Source organism: Thermobia domestica, chromosome 10, assembly GCF_964235325.1.
Source record: "Thermobia domestica chromosome 10, izTheDome1.hap1.1, whole genome shotgun sequence".
In the NCBI taxonomy this organism is placed as follows: domain Eukaryota; kingdom Metazoa; phylum Arthropoda; class Insecta; order Zygentoma; family Lepismatidae; genus Thermobia; species Thermobia domestica.
In genome coordinates, this window is record NC_137463.1 from 35,252,929 (window position 1) to 35,270,642 (window position 17,714).

General features: G+C 34.0%; 2 protein-coding genes across 2 annotated transcripts in view; one reads left to right on the plus strand and one right to left on the minus strand.

Moving 5' to 3' along the window:
* LOC145662439 (proton-coupled amino acid transporter-like protein pathetic) overlaps positions 1 to 17,714 on the minus strand; it is a 409,124-nt gene that overhangs the window by 181,180 nt on the left and 210,230 nt on the right. The window lies entirely within an intron of this gene.
* The window catches only part of LOC145662440 (proton-coupled amino acid transporter-like protein acs), a 90,343-nt gene continuing 80,282 nt past the window's right edge, over positions 7,654 to 17,714 (plus strand). The window contains exon 1 of the mRNA XM_081728012.1: positions 7,654 to 7,854. The gene's annotated coding sequence lies outside the window, so the exon portion shown is untranslated. The remainder of the gene's footprint in view (positions 7,855 to 17,714) is intronic.

A 17,714-nucleotide genomic window follows, 5' to 3' on the forward strand; every position in this document is an offset into this window, starting at 1 on the left:
CAATATAAAGATTTCATAGATATACTGAATAAGAAAATTTGATGTTGGAAAGAGTTTCGAATCAAAGGTCAAAGAAAAAAAATTAGTTAGTATTTATAATATGAAGTTTTGGAAATTGTGTGTCATATCGAAGACACAGATAACAATGATGATATTGACGAAACGCGGGAAAACAGCCGTGTTTGTGTAAGATAAACGGCATGGAAATTTATCTATCATAGCAGAAATTAAGCTATTATCTAAAGCTAAATTGTGTCTTCTTGGAACATATATACAAGAACATCATTTCGCAATTCTTCCACTCACCAAAAAATGTAAGAAAAATGAAATTAAATGCAATGAACATACACAGGGTAATTCAGAAATCCGTAACAGGGCCTTAACTCAGTTCCTAATGCACATAAATGTTGCAAACAAAAAACAAAAATGTTAATAACAAAGTGCATGTGTCGAATCACTTAGTAATGCTTCTGAAATCGTAGGTGATGTCAAGAATACCTCTACGGGGGACAACTTCAAAATTTTAAGTGAAAACAGGGATTCATTTTGCCCCCGTTGAAACAATCGCTGAATTTTGAACAACTTTGAGAGGAAACACTTTGCCATATCTTTTACCTTATGGCAGCTACAAGAGCTTATTATTAGGTTAATGCGAGAATTTTCGCAAGCTGCAACTCAAAAAGGAGCAGCAAATAATTATTTGAAACTAAAGCGAAGTACAAAAGTGAATATGTGGAAACAAACGGTGCAATTTTCGAAAACAATGGTGTCTCGGGAACACCTTTATTGGTGGGCGGCGGACTTCAAAAATATCAAATAGAAACAGCGGTCGATTTTGCTTGCGCTGAAAGAAGCGCTAAATATTGGACCAATTTCATAGGCAATAGTTCATGTTTGTTTTATAGCATAGTTCCGTTTTGTTTACAAAATTAAAAGGAATAATATTACCACATCCTCCAGACGTAGTTGCAATAAAATAACAGTACAGGGTAGTTTTATGGTAGGATAAAATCAGATCCGGAACATTTTTAACAACTCTTTACCTCTGCGCTTATTAAAATAGCTCGGATCAATTATAAGCACCACTACTACCCTCATATTTGTTTGTTTTTACGAAGCAGGTTTGCGTTTCTTTTTCTAATCACTCCTCCGTCACTTCCCTATATTATTATTATTATTATTATTATTATTATTATTATTATTATTATTATTATTATTATTATTATTATTATTATTATTATTATTATTATTATTATTATTATTAAAAAAAAAGTCGAATCAATAGCTGCCAAGTGCAGAAATTCGTAAGTATTGTAGAACTAGACTGCTAGTGGTTAACCACTTGTCCACAATACGAGAATATAGGATTGACGCAGGTATGAATGTGTTTTTCCATGTTAAGAAAAAGCAACTCTCTGATACAGAGTATATGCTTAATGTTACTGGGTGTAGTTACAGCGCTCATGCAACTATAGACGTGAATAGCTTTCTTTTAGTTCTTTATATGAATTTTTTGAGAGATACATCGATATTGTCTTGAGTTAAAGAGGAAAGTTTTATGTTAAAAAAATAGGTGTTTGTAGAACCATGTAACCAAAGCACTAGCCGCGCCTGGTGTCTATATTGAAGAAAGGCGATGAAACTGCCTGAATTACTTGAGGACTATGCTAGAATATATTGTCCAACATTCTTGCAGCTTCGACTAGATGAACTGATTGAACATTATACGAGTAGCTTATGACGTAATACAGAAAGGCTGGACCAAATATCTTCTGTATTCGAGACACATCCCTCTGATTCATCAATCATGCACAAAAGAAAGCTTATGATTCTGTTTAAAGAGATATGTATTATATTCGGGATTCCCAATGACCCTGTAAGGTTGGTAAAGGCATATCTTAATAGTACGGTGCAATGTGCGAATAAGACCGAAACTATCTGATTCTTGAGAACTTCGTAGGCTAATGTTCAGAAGCAGGGTGAAGTTGCAAAAGTGGGACGCATATGAATCGAGGGTTAGGGAGGCGATGTGATATTTCCAGATTGCATTTTGATTGCATTTGCAGATGTTTCAAGTTACAAAATACATAAGTAAAGGTGATACCACATTGTTTCTTACATGATACCCAACAATTGTCAGTTCCAGACACAGCCTAAAAATTCACAAAGTGTTATTACCAAAATAACTCTATACACAGTCATTTTAACGAAAGAGTGTAAAATTTGTTCTGATCATTTATATTTTGAATAACAATTACGGGGCACTTTGTTTATACTTATTCAAAACTGGGATATTCAGGCACCCGTTTGAGAATCAGAAAAAACGGGACACCAGTTGAAGAAATGGGACTGTCCAGGCTGAAACGGGACAACAGTTAAAGAAAAGGGACTGTCCCGGCTGAAATGGAACGTTTGGTCATTTTACGCATTATTCCCGTTACTTCTCAAACTTAGCTGTTAAAATGCGCCATTAGGAAAAAAGAAAAAAACAATAGCGATAGTGAACGCATTAAATGGACTGCACCAGCTGCTTGTATACACTGATAATATAACCTTGATTAGGACATGATATAGGGCAGTGCAAATGAGCACGGATTATCTTCTTGATGGCGCATTGAAGTGAACGTTGATAGAACAAAACACCTGGCAACAAACCGAGAGACATCGTAATCAATATTAACGCACGAGTTTTTCGTTTCAGGATAGATTCCCATGAGAAAGAACCAACTATTGGGATACTGAATCTACTCGTATATGCCTACTAAAACATAATTTCTCACTATTCGTAACCGTTTTTGTGCTATCCAAATCCTAATCCTAATTTTAACTATATATAAAACTACATGAACTCACTGACATGCAATAGTGGATACTTCCGGTTAATGTGGATAGTTAAATATTGGCATGTTTGTAGCTTTTCGGGACTAACCTACAGGAAAGTTGTCAAAAGTGAATATTATAAATTTGTAGCTGCTCTAAAGTGGGATAAAGAAATTCCCAGTGTTATTTAAATGGGCTTTTTTAAAACCCTATGATCTCACATTTTAGATGCTTGAAATTGGAATAAAAACTTGAAGTTCGGTATGCTTGAACGTTTTCGTTACCATTACCCATTAACAGATTAGTATTTTGCATCCTGGGCATTATACTATCCCACTAATCTCAACAGCACTGCTGGTAGTCTATCAAGAAAGGATGATAATTGTAATTACTCCCGTAGAAATACATGAGGAACCGATTTTTGATTGTTCTTATCTTGGGGTCAACTGGATGAATCACGTCCTTCTACAAATTCGATTCCTAACTTTCTGATCATCTACAGCATGGAAGAAATTGGTAGTTCTTGCGGAAATTTTTGTATTCCAAACAAACACATTCAAACTCTTTAAAAGCTTTAAGCGTTCACCTCCGGTGCTTGGGGTCCCTGGTTCGATCCCAGCTCGCGCCGTGTGGACTTTGTGGTGGACAAACACCGTGCTCATGGGTTTTCTCGGGGTTCTCCCGTTTCCTCCCACTTTCTTCATTCCACCATTTCATTCATTTCTCATCATCACCGTCTCCTTTAGCCTAACCGGCGTAACCGTGGGACGTAAAAATAAAAATTTCATTTCATTTTTTTTCTTTAAAAGCTTTAGTCTATAAAAACATAATTATGTCTACTATGTTGTGTGGATTTGGAAGTTCGTCATACTCATAGAACAGACTGACGTAAAACATGCTAGGTCGAAATCGACTTTGTTGACCAAACTTGGCAGCAAAGTAAGGAATATCAAGAAACGAGCGTAAGCAAAATTTAATATGCTTCTGCTCATAATGATGGGCACAGTGGCCAAAAGCTTGATTGATCAGAACATGCTAGAATAATGTGTTTCAAGTCTGAAAATTGCAGTGTGTTTGTAAAACGGGTAAAAGGATGGAAAACAAGAATATATGAATAGTGACCGGAAGGAAGTATACATCTATTAGAAAGCAGGCTTGTCATGGCAGCCATCTTGAAGTCGGCTATCTTATATCTCGCTCGATTGTTTTAAATATGAAGGGGTCATGTAAAATATCAAACCAAGCTAGAATTGTAAGATAAATACAATGGTGAAGTCTATGTTGCCGTAAGTTTATATTTATACGACACTAGCAGCGTTCACCCCGCTTCGCTGGGGTCACCCCGGAACGCAATAAACCTTGTTAATTAGATAATTTTTACTTTTTCGAAATGGTCACTTGAATGGTCAATTATCTCAAGACACTGGTAATTGAAAATTCAAGTGATATGATAAAAACCATGTAGGGTCCAAATCTTAATAACCCCCCAAAAATGAAAGAAATTGGTTCAGCCGTATTAGCGTGATGAGCTAACAAAGGATTTGTACGTTCTCTTTTATATATATAGATAATAAAATGCATAATGAAATGGCATATGATTCCTTAGTTCCGACATTTCTTAACAGCCAGTAACTACATCTTTTTGAAAAAATGCAAGTAAGGAAAACCTAAAACAAATCAGGTTTTTGGCCACTGCTTGGAAGTACTTTATTTTTTGCTTACGCTCGTTTCTTGATATTCCTCACTTCGCTGTCAAGCTTGGTCAACAAAGTCAATTTCGACCTCGCAAAGCTTACTTGTAAGGTTTTTTTTTTTAAAAAAGAGACGGAGTTTTGGAATAAAGGCTCCCTGGAATGCTCTTCAGCTCCCTCGTTACAGCCTCTTGAACGACCTGGATTGAGCCGTGGTGCCATCTTTTCATGACCCTTTTCAGTCGAGGGAAGAGGAAGAAGTTTGTAGGAGCGACATCTGGGCTGCAGTGTGTTGAGAAAGCTGTAAGATGCCAGTTTGATCAGGGAGTTCATGATAGCAAAGGTAGTGGCTTGGCGTATTATCGTGATCAAGCTTCCATGATCCAGCGATTGCTGGACGGACCCGGTGCGACTTCATTTTCTGGGTCTTTCAAGTACTTTCACGTAGAATGCACCATTCACAGGCTGACCAGGCTGTACAAACTCTCTGTGAATCACTCCTTTGCAGTCAAAACAGATTATCAACTTCAATTTCATTTTCGACTTGCTCTTGCAGGCTATTGTCGGGCGAGGTGAGGCGGGGGTGTGCCATTCAGGGCTTTGGCACTTGTCGTAGGTCTCACTCGCAGTTTTACTCAGTTTGGCCCAAAACTTCACCGCGTAACGCTGCTCTAACTAACGATTCATTCTGGAGATAACAAGGCACCTTGAAAGGGGTTCATCTTAAACTCGATCTACACTCCGTAAATTCTTGGAGACGATTGGCGATTGCTACGCTGGTAGCTAAGACTCTCCATCATCCAACTAGTGCAGTAACATCCCCCTCCTTCATCATGGTTTGGCGGGAAAAAATCAGTCCTACTATTTCCTGGACAAACCCCGTATATATACTTGCATTTCTAGTTTGTAAAACAATATTTAAAAAAATTAGTATGAAATAAAATAAATTAAAATCACGATTAACGTTAACATTGTAAAAAACTAAGGTTAAAACGATTTGATGAGAGGTGGTTTTACGTTCTTGCTACTAAAATAATCTGCTCATTTGAAGTTAAACTGGTTTTAAAATAATAGTTTGAGCCTTAAATAAAGAAAAATTATACAGTGAAAACTCATTTAACCATCGTTCGTGGAAGTAAGGGTGCAAGAACCTAAATTTGACCCCTGTGACCAAGATCACAGCTGTATAGATATTCATGTAATTTTGTGAACATTTACATGTTTTCTTTGACGTTTGTAATGACGTCTTTCTAACAAAAATACGTACTGAAAATAAATAAAGGTAAAGAAATGTATGATTGACTAAATGCTTCAAAATTGATTTTCTAAAAATAAAAATAATAAATAAAGTTTGACCTTATTGTGATCAAACTATTTTGGACACCATGGGCCTTTTACTCAATACTTGTTTCTTCACTTCTTTATCACCAGGTCGTCTATGTCGCAGTCTTCTTCAGGTAAACGCAATTCGACATAAGCGACCTGGTCTGTTCTTTTTGACAATAAAGTGCACGATCGCATTCAGTATTCAAACAAGACACAAAATTGAAAGATTAGGGTGGGAACGGCTGTCCCACTCTACATACAACCTCAATTTTGCGCCGAGTTATTTCCATCTTTCTCCAGTGTTAAAGTCAGCATTGCAATGTGAACGTTTCAAAGCAGATCAAAAAGTGAAGCAGAATGTAAGGAGAGTGCTAAACAGCCAGAGCCATGTTTTTTCTTTTCTTTTTCTTTCTTTCTTTTTCTTTCTTTTTCTTTTTTTTTTTTTGAAAAAGTGGACAAATTGGTGCAACGGTGAGACAAATGCCTGAATTTCAATGTGGATTATGTAGAGAGGAGAGGAAGGACTTAGCTACACATGTATATATAGTTTACAAATGCTATGAGAAAAAACGTATGTGACATACGTAAAAACGTAGGTTACATGTGTAAATCCTGTAGTTTTTGGATTTAACGTACAGCAAACATATAACTGATAAAGTATGTTTTATACGTACTTTTCGTATAAGTGTTCCGAATAAACGTACTTTCCGTAGGAAAGGAAGAGCTGTATATAGGCGGTCAGCATTTCACATACAGACGGACGTATGTAACATGCGTATATGTATGTAACATACGAAAGAATGTTAGATGTCATACATCCTGCAACGGCATATATAACATCTAGCGGGAAAAGTATGTACCATATGGATAACGTATGACTGATTTCCGTAGTAAACATAAGGATTCCGTATATTTGAAATGAAATGAAATCTTTCAGTTTTACGTCCCACCATTATGCCAGTTAGACTAAAGGAGACGGTGATAATGAGATATAAATGAAATGTTAGAATGAAGAAAGTTGGAGGAAACGGGAGAACCCCGAGAAAACCTCGCACACGGTGTTTGTCCACCACAAAGTTTACTTGGCGCGAGCTACGATCATTATATATTTGTACAATATACCGCTGTCCGGATAACGTAATTTTTCTCAGTGTGGATCTTAAAAAGTAATATTTTACAGTCTAGGGAAATTTATATATTGAGCGACCCACGTAGTTAATTTAGCTGCAGAAGAAATTGTATCTTTCTTTTTTCTTTTTGTATATGTTTCAGGTTAACATCTCACCGTTATGCCCTGTAGAGTAAAGGAACCGAATGAATTATGAACGATAATTATTAGAAAACAATATTGGTGGAATTAGAATGTAGAAGGACACGGGGAAATCTTGAGGAAAGCCCATGTACACGATGCTGTCCACATAGAACATGCATGTTCTGTGATCGAAACAAGGACTCTTCACACCAAAGGAGAACGCTCTACCTCTGAGCCACTGTGCCCTTCCAATTTTCTTTCTTGTTAAAATCTAACCAAATACTTCTTTTCTGTGTGTAGAAATAAATGGAGCAAATATTTTAAAGTTTTTTTTTTTTTGTTTAAAGTACTTCCGTAGAAAATTTTCCATGTCCTTAATAGCAAGAAGAAGAATGGCTACAACGTCAAATACAAAGCAAATAATTTGAAATCAGTTATCAAAATCTCTCATCTCTTGTTTGTTTATCAGTTGTTACAAATGTCTTATAAAAACCCATTCATATAGTATAGAGAATCTGATTTCTTCAAAATATATTCTCAAGTTGCTACTGACAGATATACGTATGTGTATGTATGTGTGTGTGTGTGTGTACATATTACATACTACGTACACCTAACGCAAAGTTTTCTGCCGTAATCTCACCGTTATCAGCATAAAAATACTTCAGATTGAATATTTGTTATAAAGGGGTATAGATTATCTATCTAGCTTCAGTTGCGATATCTCTTTGACAGTCAGTCAAGTTCTTTCACGGTCGGACTCAGGTGAGTTCTTCCCTCTTTATGCAATATTTTCATATGATAATAAGGTTTATGTTGATGAGTGTGAGTTTTCAAATGGGTGATACACCATATTTTGTCTCTCGATTTCAGCTGTCAATAGAACGTTGGTGTGGAATACAAGGGTCGGAAATTTACATTGAATTTACATTAAATTAATGGCATAGAGGAGTGTTTCTTGAACTTCTTTGTTTTCAAGTAAGTCAAACTGTTTTATGGACCACCTTACTCTCGTCCTCTTTCGAAAGCAAATTTATCACTTTAATTAAAAAAAAATGATTTTAGCATATACCAGTATACCAATAATTATAATCCCCTTATTTTTTATTGTATTATTACAAGAAAATACACATTAGTTTATTTTTAATAATTAAAGGACATAAACAATATAATACTATTCCCCCTAGAAGCAAGGTTGGTTGATCCACCGTTGGGGATTGAGTGGGAATTGGTCAAAACTGTGGCTGACAGTCGGTGCGAGCCTATAGCGGAAAAGCTTACGTTGGCTCAACGTTGGTTAAATGTATGGTTGACCAACCAACTATTCTGCTGACCTTCATGAAATGATACTAGAATTGACTGTTTTCCCAACCAAGAAATACGTTGGCAGATGGTTGGGTAAACGAAGACCGAACCTTCTTTTGGTTTGGAATTGGGTGGGAAATGGTTGTTGTCAAAGCGGCCAAACCTGACGTTGGGCCACCGTTGGTATGTCTCATTGCCATCACTTTGCCAACGTTGGGCAAACCGACTTTGCTATTAGAATTTTTATAGTTGTTACCTCGTTAAATGATATAACCTCTACCTGTTTAAGATTCTCAACTATATATGTAATACTCAATTCACTTGAATTTTATTCCTTCTTTCCTTTTTGGACTAATGTTCAATCTAAGAGGTCCATAAGATCATACCTCGAGGACTACCTGTGACCTACGAACCACAGTAAGAGAAACGCTGTCATAGATAATAGCATAATAAAAATGGCAGTAGAAAGTGTGGTTCTGGGATGACACAAAAGCTTCAAACAAACATTTTTTCCATGAGTTTAGAAGAAATATAGAAAAAATGGCATACTTCTGAGAAACTGTTTTTATACTTCTTTCCAAAGAGATAAAGTGGAAGCACTGAGAACATGCTAAAACAAACAATATGATAAAGCAAACAAGCAATTTACAAGTTAAAATAAATTTATAAACCTAATAGCAACAAAGAAAGATATTAAGATATTTAGGAATTAGGACTTCGTTTGGTCCAAAAGCAGAAATTTAGGAGGCAATCTACATTATTTTTTTTTAATATATAGAAAAACAGGAACAATATGTAAGATGCAGTAAATTAAATTGTACAATTATGGTTACTCATTAAAAGGCTTACAATTTGATAGCACCTCTTCTTAATTAATAATTTGAAATCCGAGGTTTTAATATTCTCTAGAGCAGTGGTGTCCAATTATAATGAGCCTGAGGGCCATAACCGTCTTTACTAGCAAAGTGGAGGACCGCAGCTAAATAATAATAATAATAATAATAATAATAATAATAATAATAATAATAATAATAATAATAATAATAATAATAATAATAATAATAATAATAATAATAATAATAATAATAATTATTATTATTATTATTATTATTATTATTATTATTATTATTATTATAAAAATATATAAAATAAGGTATTTAAAATATTACCTATTCAATCTGTGACAAACGAGGGTGACTAGCAGCGTTTACAAGGACTGGGATATCTACATCCATTCCTGTTGTTGTGAGCCGCAGGAGATGTAAAAGAGAAGAATCTCCAAGGAAGTTTCTGAAGGGATTCTTCACAATTTTCATGGTGGTAAATGCGCTTTCATACAAATAAGTACTATCAAACATTGACACTTTTCCGACCAAACTCACAGTTTTTAGGGAAAGCTGTTGCCGTGGATGACCGCGCCCTTTTTGTTGTACAGAAACGCTAAATGGATGTCTTATTTCGAAAGAAGAGTGGAAACATTAAACGAATGAATAAATATAAAGGAAAATACTATCAGTAATAAAAAATCGTGAATTGTGAAAGCTTTGTGGGCCGTAAAAACGGTTTGGCGGGCCGCCATTTGGACAGCGCTGCTCTAGAGTATTGTAACTTCATAGTAATTCAGTTCTCTCCCTAATTAATCAATACTGTATTCATTCTGATATTAAACTATAATATCATAAATAAATTATCGCAATTTCAATTTATTGTTTTAAACAATTTCAAGATATTGTTTTAAGATTCCTATTCCTCCTATAGATATTTTGCTGGAGGAATATTGGATTACAGTGACAGATCATTCACTTGAGGTGCTAATGGTTCCTGTTCTTTTCCAGGACATGAGAGCTTGTGATGAGAAATCTCGTACCCGTGAATTTTCTCAGGATTTTTTTTCGTGGCTTATTATTCACTTTCACCGGTTAATTTACTTTGTATCTACGTACTTTATCAGCACCCAGCTATATAAGATGAAATTTATAGTTTAAAGTGGGATCTAAATATTTTTTTTATATAATCTTTCACCAAGGATCGAACTCACGACCTCGTGCAATAAAGATGTGCTTTAGTCACTAGATTACGTCAAAGACTAACTTATATTTATAATTTGTTTTTGTTAACCTATAGATTGGAGTTACTCAAAGTATAGTTTTACAGATAATAAGCGATACTCGAAGTCTGTCCTTGAGTTTCTATTAGTTTGAACATCAGTTTAAAAACCACAGGAAGAAAATTGAAATTCAAGTGAATTTTGTTACAGAAAAGTTAGCTGAGAACTTTCTCCCCGATTGATTGATAATTTATGAAACTTATTACCCTATTACTCTATGAAATATTCTTACCAGCTTCTACTATTAAAAGAAAATATGTATTTTATTCAATTGGGCGATTCTCAGCGTTACGCACGAGACATTTGTACACAAAAACTGCCTTTTTAAAAAATATATATATATATATATATATTTTTTCAAATCAAAAATAAAAAGTATGTCAAAATTAGGGGGGATTTATTAGTGCATAGTTAAATAAAAAAACACTCAAAACAATTGGAAATTTGAGTTATAAGATAAAATTAAGCCTTACACACGGGACTCAGACAAAAAGCTCATTTGACAACCTCTATTTCATTGGACATTCTGTGATTTATGGCAGCATTTTCATTTTATATGCCATCACTTATTTCTGCATTCATTCTCCTTACTGTGCATTATATTTTTAAATTGGAAAATAAAATATAATTAGCTTTACATTATGTTTTTTTTTTTCGACTCACCGTTACGCACGGGACAGAAAAGTAACCATGCAATTGTCTGGTTGTTCTAAGATTGTTATTATGCAATATCCTTACTAAAGAGATTGATATCTTAAGATTAGCATTTGGACATTAACAAGCATAAGAAAATTTACATCCATAATTTAATTTAAATGAATTAAATTACATTCCAAAGTATCAAAGTCGAACTTTGCTAGGCAACTCGCTTAGTTTTACTACCATGTCTTTGGGGTACTTGTCTTAGCCGATTGGTGGCGTTCAAACTACATAATGTTGTACAAATGTTGAGCTGCTCGATCCTCTGTGCTACCTACTAAACCTTGAGTCGTTTGAACGCTGCCATTGTCATGTGAAATGCTGGAAAATGAATTGAAGGAAAACAGTTGGTTTTTGGTTATTTGGTATGATTGATTGGTACTTCACAGTGAAGATTTGCTTTAGTGTGTGTTTTTTTTTTTTTTAAATAAGTAATATGGATTCACAGGCAAGTAACTCTGTTTCAAGTAATATTGTCAGTGATGAACTGAATCAATCAACAAAAGCAATGAGAGGCGCTGAAAGGGCTAGAAAATATAGACTTAAACATAGGAACAAGGTGAGACTGAAAAATAAAGTGAGGATGCAACGTTATAGGCAAGTTAAAAGATTAACTCTTTTCCTCTAACGTTCCTTTTGCGAAACTCATTCCGCATTGTTTCGTTGTTGGCCATTTAGAAGAGGAAAACACTCTAAAATGTGAAGAAGAACAAGGTAATTCAAGTTAGATTGGTTCAAAGAAAACACAAAGAGTGTCAATGTACAGAATGATATATTCATCAAGTGATGAGATCGGCATTCAGAATACAACTTTGAAGACGATGTTCATAATGATATTCCAACTCTCCAACTGTCGAGCTCAGAATGGACAATATTAGAGCAGGTGTGTTTTTATAGTGAAATTTGATTGTAGTTCTTTCAGAAATAGGATTAAATATCGGTATGTATGTTTGTCTGAAAGTGATGTAGAGGAAGATGGGGACATTAGAGTAATAAATCTGAAATGCATGGACAACAGTTGTACAAGAATGCACTATAAATTTCCAGAACCAATAGGCGTTTTTGAAAGGAACTAAAGAGTTTGAGGCTAATCTATTTGTCCCCTAGAAGACGGTCAAATCAACGTAGATACCTACCTTTTTATTGACAAGAAAAAGTTTGATTTATCATAAGAACTTCTTTCTAAGCCTCGTGGTAAAAGTTTCTATGTAACTTAACGTAGACGTTTTTGTTAGTTACGTTTGTTTTAGTTTCTGTCATCAAATTAATGTTTCTTTGAGTTAATATAAAAGATTATTCTTCATTGTTTAACCTCAATAACAATAAACACGCATTGAAATCTTAATAACTTGATTTTATTCACTTTGTTGCATAAATCTGTAAATGTCCCGTGCGTAACGTTACGCACGGGACAACATTTCTATACTTCTTAAAATAAATAAGGAGGATAATGAACAAATTTAATAAGTACCACTAACATGCTAATAATAATTTTACTTTGGAGCAAAAGTTTCAATACTTTATCTTCTACAATTACAAAGGAAACATGAATCTTCTGCAATTACGAAAAAATACATGCTTTTCGTTACGCACGGGCCAGCAAAACATGACATGAGAAAACTACGATTTTTGCCTACTAGAATCAAACATTAATTAAAACAAAATTGTCAAATTTTGTCCAAAGGTCCACTTCATATTTTTGCTATTCTTCATATAATTACAGATTTAGAATTTAGTTTGAAAATTATTTGAAAATTGGGATATGTGAACAGCATTGAGCATAATGTGGAACAGATAAAGTTTATGTGATCAAAATCTTGTAAATATATTTTACAAAAATATTTTAAATGTATCAGTATATAGTTACACTATTTCTTAATAGAAAAACATAAACATCATAGTTTCAAATTAATTTTGAAAATTTACTGACAATGAACCACTTGCCAGAGAATCGCCCAATTAATACCGATACGAAGTTTGGGAATTTTAATTGATACTTAAAAAAATATAACTATTCCATCAGGTGTTGTTTCTATATTGTCAAACTAAACACAACAAGACACTGAGAAAGACTATGTGACAAAATTATGTTAAAGCCACTAGCACGTAACAGTTTCAACACAATAGCTGTATCTTCATCAGACTTACGGAAGGCGTGGAAGCTTTTGAAGATACAGTTATTGTGTTGAAACTTACGTGTTTGTGCATTTTATTATAAATTTTTATCACGTAACTTTGCTCCTTGTGTTGTTGTATTTAGTTTTAACAATATACTCGTAAGTACTGGTACAAGCATGTACTCAAAAGATTTTTTTTAACAGACAATTTATCTGCAAAAGGAACGAGAATATTCTGGTTCGTAGAAGATAATAGAGAAACAGAAGTGACCCTTAGCTGAAAAAAAGAGAAAAACTCTGCTATAGACCATATCACGGGACGGCAGTTTATTTTTCAGCTAACACTATACAAAATGCATATTCATGATGTTTTATCAGAATTGTTTTGATTTTGAGATCATTATAATTTTGCGTTCTCTTCTCATCAAACAGTTTAAAAATTTGTATGGATAAGCGATGTTCCTATGATTGTATTCCTAGTGGAGCACAATTTTCAGTAAACTAGATCAACAAAATGCTCACCTCTGATGCAGAGGATCTCTAGTTCGATTCTGGGCCATATAAGTTTGTTGCGGACAACTTTGTTTCCATGAATTTTCTCAAGGTTCTTCATTTTCCTCCCACACTTTCATCTCACCAATTATTTCATTATCATTCACTTTCATTAATTAGTCGTCTTCTTCGGCCTACAGGGAATAAGCTTAGGACGAACACCTGAAAGATTTCAGTTCAAGTTGGCCAGATACAACTTACACTTAGAAAAAAATATATGTGGCGTACGTAAAACCGTATGTTACATTTGTAAATCCTGTAGTTTTTGGACTTAACGTACAGCAAACGTATAACTGAAAAAGCAAGTTTTATAATACTTTCTGTATAAGTGTTCCATCTGTCCGTACTTTCCGTATAAAACAATATAGGCAGTCAGGATCTCACATACAAATGGACATATAAAACATATAGCTGACGAAGGCAACATATATATCTGTATGTAATATAAGGAAGACTGTTAGATATCAGACATTCTGCAACGGCATGATGTAACATCTAAGGGTAGTGCTTATGTAGCATACGGATAACGTGTTCTCCGTACTGATTTCTGCAGTAAGCAAGAGGATTCCGTATATTTGTACAATATACTGCTGTCCGGAGAACGAATTTTTCTCAGTGTAGTACTCCAAGCTTGTTAACCTGTGACTCTGTCAAATAAGTGATTCTTCTTCTAAGCGTGCAATTTGCACAAAAATACAATAAAATAAAATTTCAAAATACGTAGTAATAATAATACAAAACACAGAACGTTAGAGAACATAGTATCATAGAACACAGCTGTGTTGGGAACCTCGTTACGTATCAGTCTTCGTAAAATTTTGCGATATCCACGCAACACAAAATATTTGTTAAGAATTTTTGGTTGTATGTGAAAAAAAAAAAAAGCAGAGCTAACAGTCAAAAACGACCATTTGCTTGTGTCAATTCGCAATATACATGACGATCGATAGCATGACGCAAAATTATCATTACTGACGTCATCATATAGTGAATTCAAGAAAATGCAGTATGTGCTTGCGATTATCGCAAACTAAACTGCAAATTTTCCATTGGGAACCGTTGACGCAAACCGATAGTGGATTTTTCTTTTACTCTAAAAATCACGAACTTCCATTAAGTTCTCAACTCGATCCTCTACCTTGCTTACCGCTTTAGGCTTGAACGTTCGCAGATCCAGTGGACCTTTCGAATGAGGAAGACTAATGAAGATCCGTACCTGATTTGATTTTTAGTGTAGTTTTATAGCAGGCTATGAAAATATATGCACTGTAGATTTTTTATCTTTGTTTTAAAAAAGTACTAAAAGTATGGAGGTTTGTCTTGAATTCGGACAATTCTTGTATTCAGAAATATATCGTATTATTATTATCGGTAGTTTCTTGGCGGTACTCAATGACAAAACGTCATAATCTTTTTCTGAAGTTTAAAATACTACTTCTCTAGCTTCTTATAATTTTCGTATTTCTGAAATTAACTTTTTTAAAAATGTATTTAAGTCGATTTGAAGATAGGAGCATTAATATATTACAAGTATGTATATACATTTAAAAGATAATACAATCATTAATATGCAACATTCGTTAATTTGTTGCACTGATTTAGATTTTGATGCTTACCTTTGTAGCTGCTAAATCCACTTCAATGACAGAAAAACAGTTAGTGATTTCCGTGACTATCTTCGAGAAAATAAAATCCTGGACCCGGAAAACACTCTACAGCAACTTTGGTCACAGTTGCAATATCTTCCAGTGGATGTGAAAAACAGTTTTTTCAGATAAGCCTTATAGTAACTTCATCTAGATCATTTTTCTCTATAAGCTCAAATTTTACACAAACGTTCATCCGGATAGCAGAACCTCCACTTATAGTTTAATCCTATCAAGTACAGGGTGGCCCAAAAGTAGGTATACAATTCTGTACCGATCACCTCATGGAATTTTATATACTTTACTTATTGTTATCCATCCACGTAGTAGCTTAGTTTCTTCGATATTTGTTCTTAATGTCTTTTCGCTTATACCTGAAGCTCGGAACAAACCGAAGCACATGAATTCATTATCTTAATTAATTAAAATGTCATACTTCATCGATGTATGTATACCTAATTTTGGGTCACTCTGTATATGCAGTCATTATGGCTGCTTCGATCTCGTTCTCTTTGGTTGGTAGAGATCTAGAGATGACAAGGGTGTATCAAACGATATGCAGTATATGCAGTCTCTATTTATCAGTGTGATGGTTGCTGTAATAACATTTTCATCGGAAGTACCGGCACTTTTTCTTCCAGAAAAATAGCACCTGATTTTTACATGTCTTCTTCGTTTTTCTTTTCGTTTTTCCCCACTTATGTATGGTAGACGTTTCTGTTGATTCTTCTCCATAAAGCCCTGTCCCTGAATTCTTCCCTTGTTAGATCTTTCTGCCTGAAGACATTTTTAGCCATGTTCATTCACTTCCTTCCTTGTCTCCCTCTACCTCTATTCCCATCCACTTCTATTGTCATCACTCTTCTGACACATAGTTGTTTGTCCTTCTCATTATACATCCATAACTCTGCCGTTTTCTTTCTTAGATATTCTTATACATCTCTATAACCTCAGTTGTTTCCCTTATATTCTCATTCCGCACTTTCTCTTCTTATCTCATTATGGAATTCTCAACCTTTTTACATTCTTTCTTTATTAGACATGTTTTTGCTTTGTAAATCATTGATGGTCTAACCATTGTTTTGTAAATTATCCTTTTATTCTTTACAATGATTCTGCGGTTACACAATAGGCCACATACTTTTTCCCAATTTCTCCATCTCTATTGCTTTCTGTATGTTATTTCCATGTCCAAATTACCATTTGTGACAACAGATAACTTTAAATATTTGTAAAATTTTTCACTTCAATCGAGCTTTCCTCTTGTAGGTTTGCTTCCTCATTTTCTTCCCAGTTGAACTCGAGCAATTCCGTTTTCTTGTTTATACTAGTTTTCAGGTCTCTATTTTAATACTGTGCTTTCTCCAACTCTTTCCCTTTTGTGAAGTCAATGTCAAATTATACGGTGAAGGCTTCTGTAGTATTGCGGAGTCTAAAAAATGTATTCTAAATGGCGCTATGGATTTTTTTTAAAAAAATAAGTTATGCACACTCTTAGATTGATATTCTTTGGCAAAATATATATATGAAGCCGGTGAATCGTCTGATGTACAGAGATTAACATTCAGAAATTCAAGCAAAATTACAGATGACTTGTACGGTATGTCATGAGTGATACATACCATGACATACCTTACAAGTCATCTCTTTTTTTTTTTTTTTTTTTTTTTTTTTAAGCAAAATAATACGTTTGTTGTAAGAACGATTAATGTGTAAAAGTTTGCCAACTATCCACTTTGGCTTTATCAGACGCTGTAATTGATAGTGTAATTGATGAAGTCGAAGTGGATAATTAGCGCAACTGTTTTACGTTAATATTTTTTTTCAATAAGTGTATTCTTTTGCACAGTAATTAGTTTAAAGTATATTTAAGCCTACAAAAAAAAAAAAAAAAAAGCAAAGCTTGGACAATGGAAAACATTATAGATAATCATATTTCACTCAAAGGTATTATTGGCTTCATACGACAAAGGATTTCGTTCATTTTGTGAACTGAAGAATGATGAATTCTGTTTAATAGGGGTAGAAGTGAGTGGATACAACTAGTATGTTTTAAGAGATGATGATGATGATGATGATTATTATTATTATTATTATTATTATTATTATTATTATTATTATTATTATTATTATTATTATTATTATTATTATTATTATTATTATTATTTAAATATACAGTGGCTTAATGTAAATAAAAGG